Source organism: Corapipo altera, unplaced genomic scaffold (assembly GCF_003945725.1).
Source record: "Corapipo altera isolate COAL_440 unplaced genomic scaffold, ASM394572v1 295, whole genome shotgun sequence".
Taxonomy (NCBI): Eukaryota; Metazoa; Chordata; class Aves; order Passeriformes; family Pipridae; genus Corapipo; species Corapipo altera.
In genome coordinates, this window is record NW_020884936.1 from 548,282 (window position 1) to 563,430 (window position 15,149).

Consider the following 15,149-nt stretch of genomic DNA (forward strand, 5'->3'; position numbering starts at 1 on the left):
AGGAAAGGAAAGGAAAGGAAAGAAAAGAAAAGAAAAGAAAAGAAAAGAAAAGAAAAGAAAAGAAAAGAAAAGAAAAGAAAGAAAAAGAAAACCAGATGACAAATAGTTCATGAAGAGTCCTTGGAAAGCAAATAAAACGTTACATTGGAGTTACCACACTGCTTTCAATGGCACATTTAAAGGAACTCAATCAAAGTGTGAAGACCAAGCATTTAACCCAGCCTGACCTTCTTGATACCAGTCCATCTCTTGTCTTCTCTGATCTCTTCATCCTGTCTGAGTGTTGAGAATATTGTTTCCTGGAACACGTAAAGAGGATGGGTCCACAAGTGGACAGTGACATTCAACAACTTAAAAGAGCTGTATATTTCTCAGCTCACTTTGCTCATGGTGTCAAGTAGAATGTTTAGTTTTAGTCTGTCTCATGTACGACTGGAAGTGGCACTCGGTGCTGTGGTTCAGTTCACATGGTGATGTTTGGTCAGAGGACGAACTCAATGATCTTGGAGGTATTTTCCAATCTTAATGATTATATGATTCTATGTAGAGTTCCAAAGGAAAAACTAGGTTTGAGTGTTTTACATCCCAAAGACCATGTGAGGATAAAATTCACGGAAACTCATGAAGCATTCAGTTCATTGAGTCATCAATAGACCAACTTGGAAATAGTTTTGCATTACAAAATGGCATTATAATTTACTAAAATTTTTAAATCTTATAGTATTTGTTTTGGTGAAATTTCCTAAGAGAGAAGAATTCTTTTCAGTTAATTCAAAGTGAATGGTGAAAGTAGCACAAGTCTTCTCACGAGAGAAGGAGAAAGGAAGATAGAAATCTGAAAGCTCTGCAGCTAAAGAAAGGCTGGAACAAATGTCTTCTGCTCCTGGATTCATAATCCAGTTTCTAAATTATAACTGACATACGTTTATGTGAAAAAAAACAAAACAACTGAGTCTGTTTTGTCCAAAAGAGTGTCTTAGAAGTTTATATGTGACAGATTTTACAGAAATGGGTTTCCACCTGATCCTTAGACTTGGGGTTACAGATAAAACTCATTCTTACATAAAGGAACCTAATTCTCCAGAGGTACACAAAAAGGGACATAAATAATTTGACATTTTTCAAATAAGTAAAAAAAAAAAAATAGTGTAGGAAAATGCCTTTGCTTTAATGGATAACATGAAATGAAACAGCACCTGTCAAAGAAAGATGAAAAATAATAGAATGTTCCTTCATTGATCAGGAAGACATGATGCTCTCTGCAAAAAGTTCATTTTCAGGAATTCGGTGTACTTTTTGTAAGAAATGAAGCAACATTTCCTCTTGAAAAAGAAAATTTATTCTTTTAACCTTTTGATTCTGTCTTTAAAGATAAAAGATATATGTTCAAATTAAATATTAGTGAAAATGGTGTAGGAAAAATAAAACTATAGATACAGAAGAATAAAGTCAGAAGACAGATAAAGCAGAATAGAAATACCTAACATTTTTCCTGTTGTTTGTTTTCCTGAAAAGTCATTGTGTGCCTTATCAAAGTCAGGTAACAAAAATGTTCACTGCTAATTCCTCTGACAGTCCACACAAAATATATGTTATGTTGTAGCTGGAATTTCTTTTGCACTGAGCCAAACAGCTTTTTTATGAAATAAAAGCTGAGTGCAGTTCTCAGGTAGAGCACTCGGGAGCTCTGCTGCGCTGACAAAAAATTACATTACTGTCCTAAAAAGTATTGCATCCTCAGTTTGGCAGATTGTGGCATTGATCTCACATTACTCCTTGTATTTGATTGGAAAAAGAACTAAAACTCAGTTTTAGCAAAAACAGTCGAGGGCAAAAGTCAAATGAGAAATAGGTAGTGGTGAATGATATGTGGAGACTCATCTGACTGAGCACAGGGAACCAGCTCAGAGTAAGCTGGAGAGATTTCAAGATGCTACTGAGTCTAATGATTAGGTCTCTACAGGATAAAAACGGGAGCTTAGGTACTGCCTAAGCAGACATTGCCTGCAAACATTACCATGCAGGTATTTCAGTTTTAGCAGCATTAATTGGGAGTTGAATTCCACCTGGGCACTGTCCTCTGCAGAGCAATAAACCTCAACCACGCGACCACAAATCTCTCCACACCTCTTAGGGGAGGCTCTGAAGAGTCCCTCGGCAGGGATATGCCTTTACCTCAGTTCAATTTTGTCATAAACATTTTGAACAGCTACAAGTTGTAATTGTTATCCCCTGTCTCCCCACATTTAAATCCTCATAATGAGAAAATTTGCTTCTCTTTCAGTCCTTCAGGGATTTCGTACGTAGAATTATTATTTTGGCATGAGTAGGTTACAGCTGTGAACACAAAATGAGCACCTAAAGCTATGGAAGGAGATTTATGATCTTTAACTTTGTTCTTATAATGGAAACAACTTTTTTCTCACATGAATAACCTTTGTATAAGCCGGAGACAGAGATTTGTCTGCAAACTAAGGGTCAACAAATTCATTAGCACCTTGTGCTTTATATCAAGTTAATGCCATGCCCTGCTTTCACCAACACAGAGGGCTAAATATTTTCTAAGAAAACAAGAAAATAAAGAACTGAAATGGAAAGGAATGCCTTCAAACTGAACCTTAGAAATCAAGGCACTGCTCAATACACACACAGTTTTTTGCAAGGAGAAAGACAAATAGAAATGAACTGCAAATGATGTGTTTTATTCATGTTGCTGGTTCATGAGTCTTAATCCATGGATTTATCTAGATCAATATAGAAATAATAAAAAAAAAAAAAGACGGAAAAGAGTGGTGAAAAATGTTACTGACCCCATTTAAGTAGCCTCCCTGGCACTGAATTACTTGCTACAAGCTTTACACCTTCCTCTCTGATCGTAGAACATAGAAAGTCTTTTAAGTTGCACGATTTAAAGAACATACAGTAATTTTTGCTTTGAACTGCCCTGCAAAAGAGTCTATATCACTGGGCAGAAGCACAAGGAGCTGCTGTCCGAACATGGCTCTCTGAGTTGGATGTCATTAGAGAGTACAAAGATGCCCCAGTGACAGCATGAAGTAAAGCTTCCACACTGACAAATGGCACAAACTGTTCCCAAGACAAATGGCTAAAGTATTAAATTATAACAGTGTTGGATATCTGCCCTGTGTGGCACCATGTATTTATTCTTTTGTTTCAAGTCAGATAGTGTAGTTACTGCAGATGAGTGAGAAGTCTTTGAGTTTAAGTGCCAGAGGCTAAAGAGATTTTGCCTCAGGATAAAATACAGAAATTATTTAAGAACTGAAAAGTATTGTAAATTTAATAACAATCATGAATAAATTAAACCAGCCTAATTAAAAAATGATAAAATGATAGGCTCTGTAAGAAAAGCCTGACTGTGGAAAGTGTTCTGTTCATATGGAAACGTTTAACTTCTCCAATCCCAGTGCCTGCCTTAGAGTTGACATCTGTATCTTTGCTGTTGTTGTTGTTGTGCTAACATGCTATCTTGGTTCTGCATCTTCTTTCTCTCATTTAATGCCACAGTTATCCAGTTCAGTTTGAATTATGTACATGTTATACCCCACTGTTTCACTTTTCTCCCAGTCAACTGGGAGGAGTACAGGGAAATTGTCTGAGCAGCCAGGGACTGTGTTAGGAAAGCTAGAGCCCTCAGAGAAATAAATCTGGCCAGGGACATCAAGAACAACATGGAAAGTTGGGGCTATTCAGCATGAGAATCAGAAGGCGCCAGGGAGACCTTTTAGCACCTTCCAGTACCTAAAGGGACTCCAAGAGAGCTCAAGAGGGACTTTTGACAAGGGTCTGGAGTGATGGTACAAAGCGAAATGGCTTCAAAATGAAAGAGGCTAAAGTTAGAAAATATATTTGGAAGAAATTCTTTACTGTGAGGGCGGTGAGGCACTGGACCAGGTTGACTAAAGAAGCCGTGGATATTCCATCCCTGGAAGTGTTCAAGGCCAGGTTGGATGGAGCTCAGAGCAACCTGGTCTAGTGGAAAATGTCCTTTCCCATGGCAGGGGGATTGAAAGGTTAAGGTCCTTCCAAGCCAAACCATTCTAGGTTTCTGTGAACTGCAATCACAAACAAGGAGTAGCAAACAAGCCCCCTAGGATTGTCTTCTACTTCCCAGGATATTTCTTCCTGAATGGCCACAGATGCCCCTAAAGGAATTTACTCCTGTTGTCTCATGAAACTGTTCCTCTGTTAATAATTATTATCTGCTCCAAACTCTGTTTCTGACTTCATCTCTTCTTGATGTTCTTTTTCTCTGTCTTGCTGCTACACAGAGCTTCATTCTCTGCTGGGTTCATTACACAGGATCCTTTACTGTTTAGGCAACAAGTGTAAAATGATGTATTGTTGATCACACAGCATAATAAAATCCAGCTGTTTGGTAGCTGAAATCCAGAGTGAATTGTGGTTCTTTCTATAAAAGTGGACGTGACTTCTCCTAAAATTGCATCTTGCATTATTCTACAATTTATTTGCCTTCTATTATGTATTTCTGATGTATCTGCCATTTACTTACATTCTGCCATCACACTTATTACATATTTTTGCCCAGTTATTAAAGCTCTCATCCCTGAAAGCGCCCACAGACCATCTGTGAATCAGATGAATTTGGTGCTCCTTTCATAATTCCAGTGTGCATCCAGCAGCAGCTAGACTGGAACCTTCTTGCTTTCCCGTACATGGCCCAATGTTACATGCAGAATCTTCTTGGGTTTACATTCAAATACATTTTACTTATTCGTAATTGCAACTTAGAGGTTCATTTCAGACTCAAGTTAACCATGAACAGCATTTAAAAAGGTAGAGCAGAAATGTGATTTTTTAATTGTTAAGTAAAATAATAGGATCATAGAATCATGAAATGGTCTGGGTTGGAAGGGACCTCAAAGATCATCCAGTTCCAACTCCCTGACATGGACAGGGGCACCCTAAAGCTGAACAGGTTGCCAGAGCCTCATCCAACACTTGAATTCTTCCAGAGATGGAGCATCCACAACTTCTCTGGGTAACCTCTTGCATGTTACTGCTGGCAGTCCAGATTTTAAAATTCCAGCATTCAAGTGGTCAAATAAGTTAAAAACTTACTGGTTTTTTGTGTGTTCATACGTTACATGTGTTTTTGTTTCATTCTAGAATTTCCAGCAACTTCCAGTATAAAGAAATACATATTCACATAAATTTATATATATCTATATATCTATATCTATATATATATATCTTACACTCTTATACAAATTGACAGTGAGAAAGAAGATAATGAATGGAGGGAATGGCCTTTCAGTTGTCTCAAGGACAGGAGACTGTCTTCAACATAAGTCTCTGCTTCTCATGCAGAGGAGTCTGGGCCCTCCATGGCACAGGAGGGCTTTCCTCCAGGGTTCTCATTTGTACCAGCTCTCCACAAGATGAACACACACAAGTGGACAAAACTGTTCAAGAGACTGGTAAGAATTACATTTACCATAAAATAATGTCCTCTATGGTAATTACAGCTCTGTTTTTCAGGAAGAAGCTGGATACACCTGCTGACAAAAGTGTGCATAGACTCATAAAGGTTTATATCACTAATGAATAATTCTCTCATATGATACCTACTGCTTCAAACTGAAAGTAAACATTTTATGTTAAAGAACTGAATATTCTTAAGCTGATCTTTTTCTCTTATATACCAAATATTCTCCTCCTTTAGGCTGGTTTTAATGTTATTATTTGCTATTAACTTCATAGCTGGCATTTTTAAAAGTCATATGTTAACATATGTGCTGCTAAATAACTCCTTGTATACACAGAATATATAGTTATTTAAGTAATGCGATGCAAAAAATGTAGTGCAGGCACTAACTTCTCCATCTGCAGTTCTACCTTTACTGGAAAAAAACCAAAACTACAGGAGATATAATGTTTTAACTCTTTAACCCCTTTTTGATATGTATTGAATCCCATTATAATGCATTTTTACTGGAAAAAAAATAAAGTGATTAATATTTTGCTACAATAGCTCCCTAATGTCATATTCCCTAACAAAATTCTTAGTCCATCATTTCTCTGAAAAAAATCACAGTGTTCCAATCTGTAAGTGTACTACCCAACTGGGACATGGCTTTTTGGCTGAATTTCTTCCTTTCTTTTCTTTTACTTCTTACAGGCAGAGAGGTGGAAGGCTGACAAGGACCCAACTATAAATCATTCATTTTCAAAATGATGTTTTGACCAACTTCTGGAAAAGTGGAAATGATTATTGCAGCCTTTGGGTGTGATCTAAATTATGCCACAGGCTACGGTTCCCTAAGTGACCATACAACACCTGCAAACTGCACATTCCTGTCATTTTCTTATTACTCTGATAATCCCATCTTTTCCAGTATTCCCAGCTAGAAGGTGATAGCCTGAAGGGCAGAAAGGGCAAGAGATAAGATCAGAAGTTTGGACTTTGATTTTACGGGAATTAGGTTCTGTGTTTTCCCCAGTCCTGTTAATAAAGCCACAGAAATTCTGAGTAATTTCTAACATATCCACAACAGGGTGTTTCACTGTTGTTTTGTGGTTGTTTGTTTTTTTTTCCAAGTCCATTCAGTAGATATTTTTCTAGCGCAGCTGGAACAACATGTCAGTGGAGATTCCTTCTTCTCCTTCTCTTGGTAAAAAGTCCTCTGGGACAGGATTGCCTTAAGCAACAGCAGTCAGGCAGGGGTACCGTAATGAAAGCAGTGACTTGTGATGTTACTGACCTTTGCAAAACTGTGCCTCTGGAAGGGCAATATCAAATACTATAGTAGCAAAAATTAGGCTACACCAGCAGCTATAAAAAAACTTAGGGAGTTGGATCTTATCACATTCATGCAGGAGAGATAAGCACAGTCTAAGCCCCTGAGGTAGCTCAGACAGCAAGATACAAACTTACAGAAAAGGGGACACTGATTCCCAGTGATGACTCAGCCTAGTCCACATGGACCCTCCGGCTGTGATAATTTGGTTTGTTTACTGTTTTTTTCAATAGACACTAATCCCCATTTTTCCAGGTAGTGACGCTGGCTGTGCTGGAATGCCTGCCTGAGTCTGTTAAAGATAAGTGAATCAGCTTTATTTATAAAACAGAAGGCAGGTTTTGACAGGTGTGGAGGCACCAGCTGCCTCCTCAGGCAGAACTGCACTACTCCTCCCAGTTCCTCCTAACTAGGATTAGCTCAATTTTAATTTCCAGCTGCTGGATTTTGTGATGCATGTGTGGGAATGTTTAGTGAAAGAGGTCTTTCCCTGCATAAGTACTTACTGATAATCGTAAATTTTCTTCCTATCTTTTCCTGAAGCAGATTGAGTAGACTGAGCTTGTGTGATCTCTGTCCACAGGGACAGTTAATAAAGGAAAGCTTTAAAAAAAGAAAAAAAAGTCTCAGATTTCTGCTCGCAGTATCGAAAGCCTTGGTGAGATCAACAAAGGTTACACAGAGACCTTTATTTTGTTCCCTACACTTCTCTTGCAGTTGTCTGAGAACAAATACCATGTCTGTCGGATGACACCGCCCTTGTTGCCCACACAGAAGCAGATCTGCAGTGTTTAACATCCTGCTTTGCAGAGGCTGCTGAGCTCTTTGGGCTGGAAGTCAGCTTAAAGAAGACAGAAGTTCTCTATCAACTTGCACCTCAGGAAGTCCCCCATCAACCCCATATCACCATTGGCCAATCAGAGCTCAAATCAGTCCAACAGTTTAATTACCTTGGTAGCCTCATCTCCTTGGATGGTAAGATTGACAGAGAAATAGACAACAGGTTAGCAAAGGCATATAGTGCTTTTGGAAAGCTTCATAAAAGAGTATGGCGTAATAAACACCTGAAGAAAAGTACCAAGATCAGTGTTTACAAAGCCATTGTGCTGTCAACTCTCTTATATGGTTCCAAATCATGGGTCGTCTACTGCCACCACCTGCGTCTCCTAGAATGCTTCTATCAACACTGTCTATGTACAATCCTAAACATCCGCTGGTCAGATTATGTGACCAATACATCTGTTCTAGAACAAGCAGCAGTCACAAGTATTGAGGCCATGTTGCTGAGAACACAGTTGTGCTGGGCAGGGCACATCTCCAGGATGAAGGACCATCGCCTTCCTAAGATCTTGCTTTATGGTGAATTTGCCACCAGCTGCTGCAAGAGAGGAGCCCCGAAGAAAAGATTCAAGAACTCCCTGAAGCAACATCTTAGCTGTGGAGGAACATCAGAGCGACTGGGAGAGATTTAAAGCCTGGAGAGACTTACACGGAGCCTAAGGAAGTCAACTATTTATGGACTTTCATGTTATTCCTCAGTTTATTCCATGTTTTATGTACCCTCACATGCATACTCCTGTATTAATCCCCTTGGTTTACATTATTTGGGGCTTGTCTGGACTTGCCCTCATGTTTTCCTGCCAAAAGTTGTTTACCACCTTGTCCTCCCCTGGCTTCCTCCTCATCCCACTGTGATTGGTTAAGAGGTGATGCAGTGTGGAGTGAGCTCCCATTGGTCCCTGTTGTTTAACTCCTCCCAAGATCCTCCCTACTTTTTCTCATTCCCCAATCCCGTGTTACCCTGAGATGTCAATCCCATGCTCCTCCCTAGTTATCAGGCCTTCCCTTACCCAAACCCTATATAAATCCTTGTTCTCCTTCAATAAAAGGGCCACTGCACCCTGATCTTCTACTGTACCAGAGCCCTTTGTGCCGTGTTGCATCCCTATTCCTCTTCCAACGGGCCGTGGCACTCAGCCTTGGCCATAGTGATCAACATAACCGATCTACTCTGGCCTCTGATCGGGAGGCCTGGAGACACACCATCTATAACACTGCTGTTTCCTTTGAGAACACACGCAGGATCACTCTCGAGGAGAAAAGACAACGCAGAAAGAACCGTGTCTTGCAGAATATACCACCTAAGGAGTCTTTCTGCTGTACCGTTTGCAATCAGACATCTATCTCGTATTGGCCTTATTAGCCACCAGCGTGCTTGTAACAAATGTGGATAGAGCCTTTCCAAAATCTTCGTTCATGAAGCCTAGCCATGATGATGATGAAAAAATGTCTCAGAAATGTTTCCAGTTTTTAAAAGATTAGACACTAGAACTAGGTATGGTATTCCAGTAACAGCCCACTAATGTTTTCTACAAACATGTCCTGCTTCCTCCCGCACTCCTGTGGGTTACTATTCAAACCTCATCCTTACATCACACAGAGCATTCCCATTCAGGTAAGATGCTCTCACAGAGTCAAGAAAAAAAATTATCAAATGTATTAACAATGGTCTTAAGCTAAAGGAGGGTACATTTTTCCACAACTTTTGTCATATGTCTTTCCTAGTCCACAGAGAGATTTTACTTTATATTTCCAATGGGAGTGCATACCCAGAATATTGGAGCCATTGTTCATCTGAGATGAGTCAACTCAATCTACTGTGACGACCTGTTTAGAGCCTAATTTGGGCAAAGCAATATTAGAGCAGAGCTAGTTGCAAGTATAACCTCTCCAAACATGCATTGGGCAAAAAATGTCTCCTCTGCAAACATCTCTGTGGGAGTCCCAGAAAGCCATGACATTGGTCTAGAAGCTCTACTGTCCAGCCAGACATGACCTTGGGTGGTTTGGACCACAAAGATAGAACAGAGCAGTGTGCAAAGGCTCATGGGAAAGCATCTAGGAAAGGCAGAAACATGGAGTAGTGTGAGAGAAATCTCCCAGTCCTTCTAGCTCGACCTTCAAGCATTCAGCCAGCTGGGCATCAGCCACAAGGCGCCTCAGTCGTCCTGTGCAGTCCTGCTGCTGTCCAAGGCTCTCTCAAGGCAGCTGCTCCTGCACTCCTGAGGCAGCAGGACAAGCTGCCAGGCTCCAAACAGCCCATGGAGCCTTGAGAGTGAAGGCGGTAGCAGAGTAGCAACTGCACCGGCAGAGTTCTCAGGTGCAGACACAGCACAGCTGCTCGGCATCTCCTGCGCGGAGAGCAGAAATAAAAGAAAGGAATGATCACACACCAGTATTTCTGTGGTAACTCTACAAGGATCTCCCCGGCCCACGTAGCTTGGGGCTCAGGAATTGCCCACCCAGACCGGGGAGGGACAAAGCGCTCTGGTGCAGCCACATGTCACTTGGGAGTGCAGGGTCAAAAGCCAAAGCACACGTCCAGGGCTTTCCCTCTTGGAGAAGGCCTTGGGGGTTGTGGAAGACACCTGACATGCAGCAACTCGAGAAGCTGATCTCGGCAGAGGATGCAGTACAAGTCCTCCAAATGCACACACTGTCTCCTCTGCACCCACTGTTCCACTGGGCCCATTGTTCCCACCCAGCTGCAGCACTGGCTGGGGAGACCAGAGGCAGCTTTCATCTCCTGTGCCTTCCTGACTCTGCTCACAGCACACAGGGTACAGCAAAAGCATACCCAGTCAGTACACAGGGAGCCAGTCCACCTGGACAGTGGCAGCAGCACTGCCCGACCTGCTTACTGCCTTAGATCCTGTGCCCTGGCTGCTTAGAGGGAAGCATGCCAGCTCTGTCCAGTTCCAGGGACTTGCATTCTATTGCCAAAGCTTTGGTATCTGCAGAGGACCTTTGAGTTGTACAATGCCCAGCCAGACTGACGTCACAGCCTCTCTCTGTAAGCTCCTGTGTCTGGAGGGGCTGGGAATATTGTTCTTGCCAGGTTGATCCATTCAGAGTCTCTTGCCCGTGTCTCTCTCTGGGAGCTCCTTCTTTCTAAGCAAAACCAATCAGCCAAACTAGAAACTTCTCCAAAGCCCACCTGTGTGGGAGCCTTAGAAAGCCATGACACTGGACTAAATAGCAGTAGTCCTGGATGTGTCTACTCCCAACTCCCCATGTGCCCTGGTGTGCTTTGTGCCCAGTTGCAAATGAAGCACCAGCAGCCACTCCCTCAACTCCCTTCTGTTCCCCACTACCCTGGTGGAATGGGGATGAGAATCCAAATTCCAACTTTAGAGAAGTTGACTAATATTAAATTTAAGAATACCTTCAAGAATAGATTTAGGATTAAGTTTAATAGTAAGTTTATTTCCTAAGTACAATAATAATAATAACTAGTTTAATAATAGATCAATTTTATAACAATTTAGTTTTATAAAACTCTAAATTAAAAGTTAGATAAAGTTAACTCCCAACTCCCATGTCCCCTGTTGTGCTGCTTTAATCCTAGCTGGAAATTAAGCCCCAGCAGCCATTCCCTCAAGGCCCTTCTCTTCCTTCCACCCCAGTGGAATGGGGAAGAGAATCAGAAGTCAAACGTCGTAAGTTTAGTAATAATAAGTTGAATAATAGCTCAAATAATATTTAATTTATGAGCTTAATAATAGAAAAATTTATTACTAATAATTTATTTTTGTTAAACTGAAACCTAAATATTTTATAAAATGTAATAGTTTAAAGCAAATTTTAATACAATAATAGTAGTAACTAATAATAAAAATTATAAGCAAAATGGAAAGGAAAAAAACCCAAAACTGTTGCTCTACACCTGCTGAGCAATTCCAACCTTCCTTCCCAAACCCAGTTCATCTTGCTTCCAGGTAACTCCCCAGTTTATTTACTGGACATGGTGTTCTGTTGTGTGGAACATCCCTTTTACTAATTGAGATCACCTGTCCCAGTGATGCTCCTCACAGTTTCTTTTCTGTATTTTCTCAGTGGCACGCGAAGAGGCACAAAGAAATGCTATCAACAATATTCTCATTCTGAGTCCGAAACACAGTACTGTAGCAGTTACTGAGAGGAAATTAACCCTATCCCACCTAAACCAGGACATCCCTCAAGTCTCCTCCCCAGCGCAGCAGTACGAGAAGCAGAAAAGGGCTTGGTGCTGTGCAGATACTGCTGAGCAATAAGAAAAACATCCCTGGATTATGAAGTTTGTTTTCAGCACAAATCCAAACACAGCCCCCATGCTGGTCACTAATTTACCAGATCTGTCTCACGCATCTCCAGCCCCCTGGCCAGCGTGTCAGCAAACCATGAAAAGAGCCCTCAGACATCCTTCAGTGTGGGAAAGAGGACAGAAAATGCCCTGAGCCTCAACTTAATGTAAACTACCAACGGCCTCCTGGCTTGTGTCAGCAATGGTGTTGCCAGCAGGACCAGGGCAGGGAACATCCCCCTGTGCTGGGCACTGGTGAGGTCACACCTCAAGTGCTGTGTCCAGTTCTGGGCCCCTCCCTTCAGGAAAGACATTGAGCGGCTGGAGTGTGTCCAGAGGAGGGCAACAGATCTGCGGGAGGGTGTGGAACACAATTCCTATGGGGAGCAGCTGAGGGTACCAGGGTCATCCCAGAGACTTGTCTTCCTTAAAAGAAAAGAAATTTAAACGAACAACATGTAAGAGTTTCTTTTCCTTTTGTCAAAGGAAAGAATTTTAGTATTTTTAGAAAACATTTTAAGTGCAGAGACTTCTGCTGCACAAACCCATTATTTAACTGTATAAATAAAGCACTAACTAATAAAGAGTCAAGTGTTTGTTGGGGTTTTTCTTCAATTCAGCATGAAAACTGAATTCTGCTTCATTGCATAATAATGTAGGAATTGCCAGTGGATGAGGGAATGGCTGCGGATCTGGTCTGCCTAGACTTTAGGAAAGCCTTTGACACTGGTTCCCACAGCCTTCTCCTGGAGAAAGTGGCTGCCCATGGCTTGGATGGGTGCACTGTTTACTGGGTGAAAAACTGGCTGTGTGTCTGGGCCCAGAGGGTGGTGGGTAGTGGAGTCACATCCAGCTGGTCACCAGTGGTGTTCCCCAGAGCTCACACCTGGGACAAGTTCAGTTTCATATCTTGGGATTGGGGTCAGTCTCTTCTCCCAAGAAAAAAGAAGTAGGACAAGAAAAAATGCCTCCAAGTTGCACCAGGGGATGTTTAGATTGGATATTAGGGAAAATTTCTTGACTGAAAGGATTTTCTAGTCTTGGCACAGGCTGCCCAGGGCAATGCTGGAGTCACCATTCCTGGAGGGATTTAAAAGCCAGTAGATGTACTCAAGGACACGGTTTAGTGGAGGTCTTGGCAGTGCTGGATTAAGGGTTGGATTTGATGACCTTAAAGATCTTTTCAAACCTAAATTTTCTGTGATTCAATGCATGTAAATATTATTCTGTATATGCTCATGTTTATATCCCTTATAGTTTGAGGTCAGGTAAAATTATTAGTTTAGGTGGCTTTAAGCTTATATTCATTAACTCTCTGTGGAACTTGGGTCTTTTGAAAGACGCTTATAATAACTTTTAAAAGTAGCCTAAACTAAATAAAATAAATGTGCCGGCTGTCAAACTTAATTATGAATATATAGTTTTCCAGTGTCATGGATTGTTTAGATCTGGTTCTGTAATCTGGAAGTTAAACTATCTACACAACCCCAAATTTGAGGAGAATGATTCACAGTTTTATGGTTTGAGTGAGCTTTTCCTGTGCAGTTTGTGATTACAGACATGATCATACAGATCTTCACTTAGGGTGTTTCAAGGTCAATAGATGAGATGTTCTATATGAAAGCTTCATACCTTAAGCTCTAACTGCTGCAAAAAGTGGAGTAAGCCTTTTAATTCCAATGGGACAGTGATTTGTTTTACTGGAAAAACATCTGACACTTTTTCAAACAATCTTTAACACTCAGCTAAAATATCACCTCCCCATCTGACTCCCAAATAACTGACTTGGTTAACGCTTTATTTGGTCATTTTCAATGCAAAAGAAAATATAATTATTTAAAATTTGGTGGTGTATCCTCCAAGAGCAAGAGAATATAGTGTATTGCCAGACAAATGAGTAGGAATGGCTTCCTAAAACATAGTTAGCATTTCATACATGCTTTAAACTCAGTTATAGTCTTATTTTCAACTTTTATATTGGGAAAGCAAAGAGTTTTTGTTTATTTTAAGTGCACTGGTGATATGAAGTAATCAGTAGTCACCAAAGTTATATTTATAATATCTATATTTAATAATCACTGCTTCCCAGTGTGTTTACTGTAAAGAAATATATTTAAGTTATAAAGAGCAATTAACTTGTTCAATCACTATGTACAGTAAGACATTGATTCTGCTCAGCACTACATTGCTATTAGACTCTATCTGAGTGCACTAACATGTGACTGACAAATAACTGAGGAAGAAAACGTGTTTATTTCAGAGGAATCTGAACAACTTTCAATTTCCAAATGATTAGAGAAAAGATGCTCACTGTAAGGAACTGACACCATTAATTATACATATTATTTGATTGCTTTTCTTAATAAGTCTCTTTGTAGTGTTTGGATTTCCCTTTTCTAGTGAAAGTAGAGATAATTTAGGCTCAGATATGACTCGATGTGGTTGCTGTTCACAAACACATCAATCCATATTTATTGTAGCTAACAAATCTGGCAGAAGAAATCAGTAATGAAAAACAGCATTAAATTTTATGACTATGAAATCCTGTCATAAAAATTTAAAGGGCAAAAAATAGAAGGGTCTATGGGTGTCATTAATTTTATCTTCATCTGCTGCATTGTATTGGTTAATGCTAGTAGGCAGGTCTATCAGCTACTGACCAGAAGTGACCAGGAGTGGGAAATATAAATTTTATACACATTACATATATATATAAAAATATATTTAAAAGCTCTCTCTCCCTGTTATATAGACATGGACATTTAAATGCACATGGGCATATAGACATGCCACAGTATTGTTACTTCGAAATCTCCAAATCTATCCTTTCAATGCCAAAAATCATATTCACTATTTCTTAGAAACTACTTCACTCAACACCCGGCACAGGAGTGTCACAAAAAACTCTTGCACAGTTTTCACTCACAACTCAGGGATCAGACCTTCTGTAGGTTCAGCGGTGAGAGAACAAGGACTTTTTCCAATCATTCAAACCATTTCAAATAACTTAAAACATTCTAAGAATAGAAATGCTTCTTAATTGTTGGGAAAAGTTCAGGTACATCTTTTGAAAAGAAGTAGGAGGGAAAGAAAGAGGGGAAAGGAGAAAACTCGCCAGGTTTTTGGGGTACTATGCTATAACAGGTTGTGTAGGTTTCTCAGTTCTACACATTTCTAAGGGCAATAAAATTAAATAGAGAGGTTTGTTGAAATCTGAAACTTCAAAAGAGTCACATTATGACTTC

At 40.3% G+C, this 15,149-nt stretch overlaps 1 long non-coding RNA gene across 1 annotated transcript in view; it reads right to left on the reverse strand.

The window, feature by feature from the left end:
• The window catches only part of LOC113955259, a 14,736-nt gene extending 5,842 nt beyond the window's left edge, over window positions 1–8,894 (reverse strand). Inside the window, exons 1-3 of the long non-coding RNA XR_003530478.1 lie at window positions 8,696–8,894; window positions 7,289–7,385; window positions 228–299 (exon numbers count right to left, since the gene is read on the reverse strand). This is a non-coding gene — a long non-coding RNA (uncharacterized LOC113955259). The remainder of the gene's footprint in view (window positions 1–227; window positions 300–7,288; window positions 7,386–8,695) is intronic.
• Window positions 8,895–15,149: the final 6,255 nt, after the last annotated feature.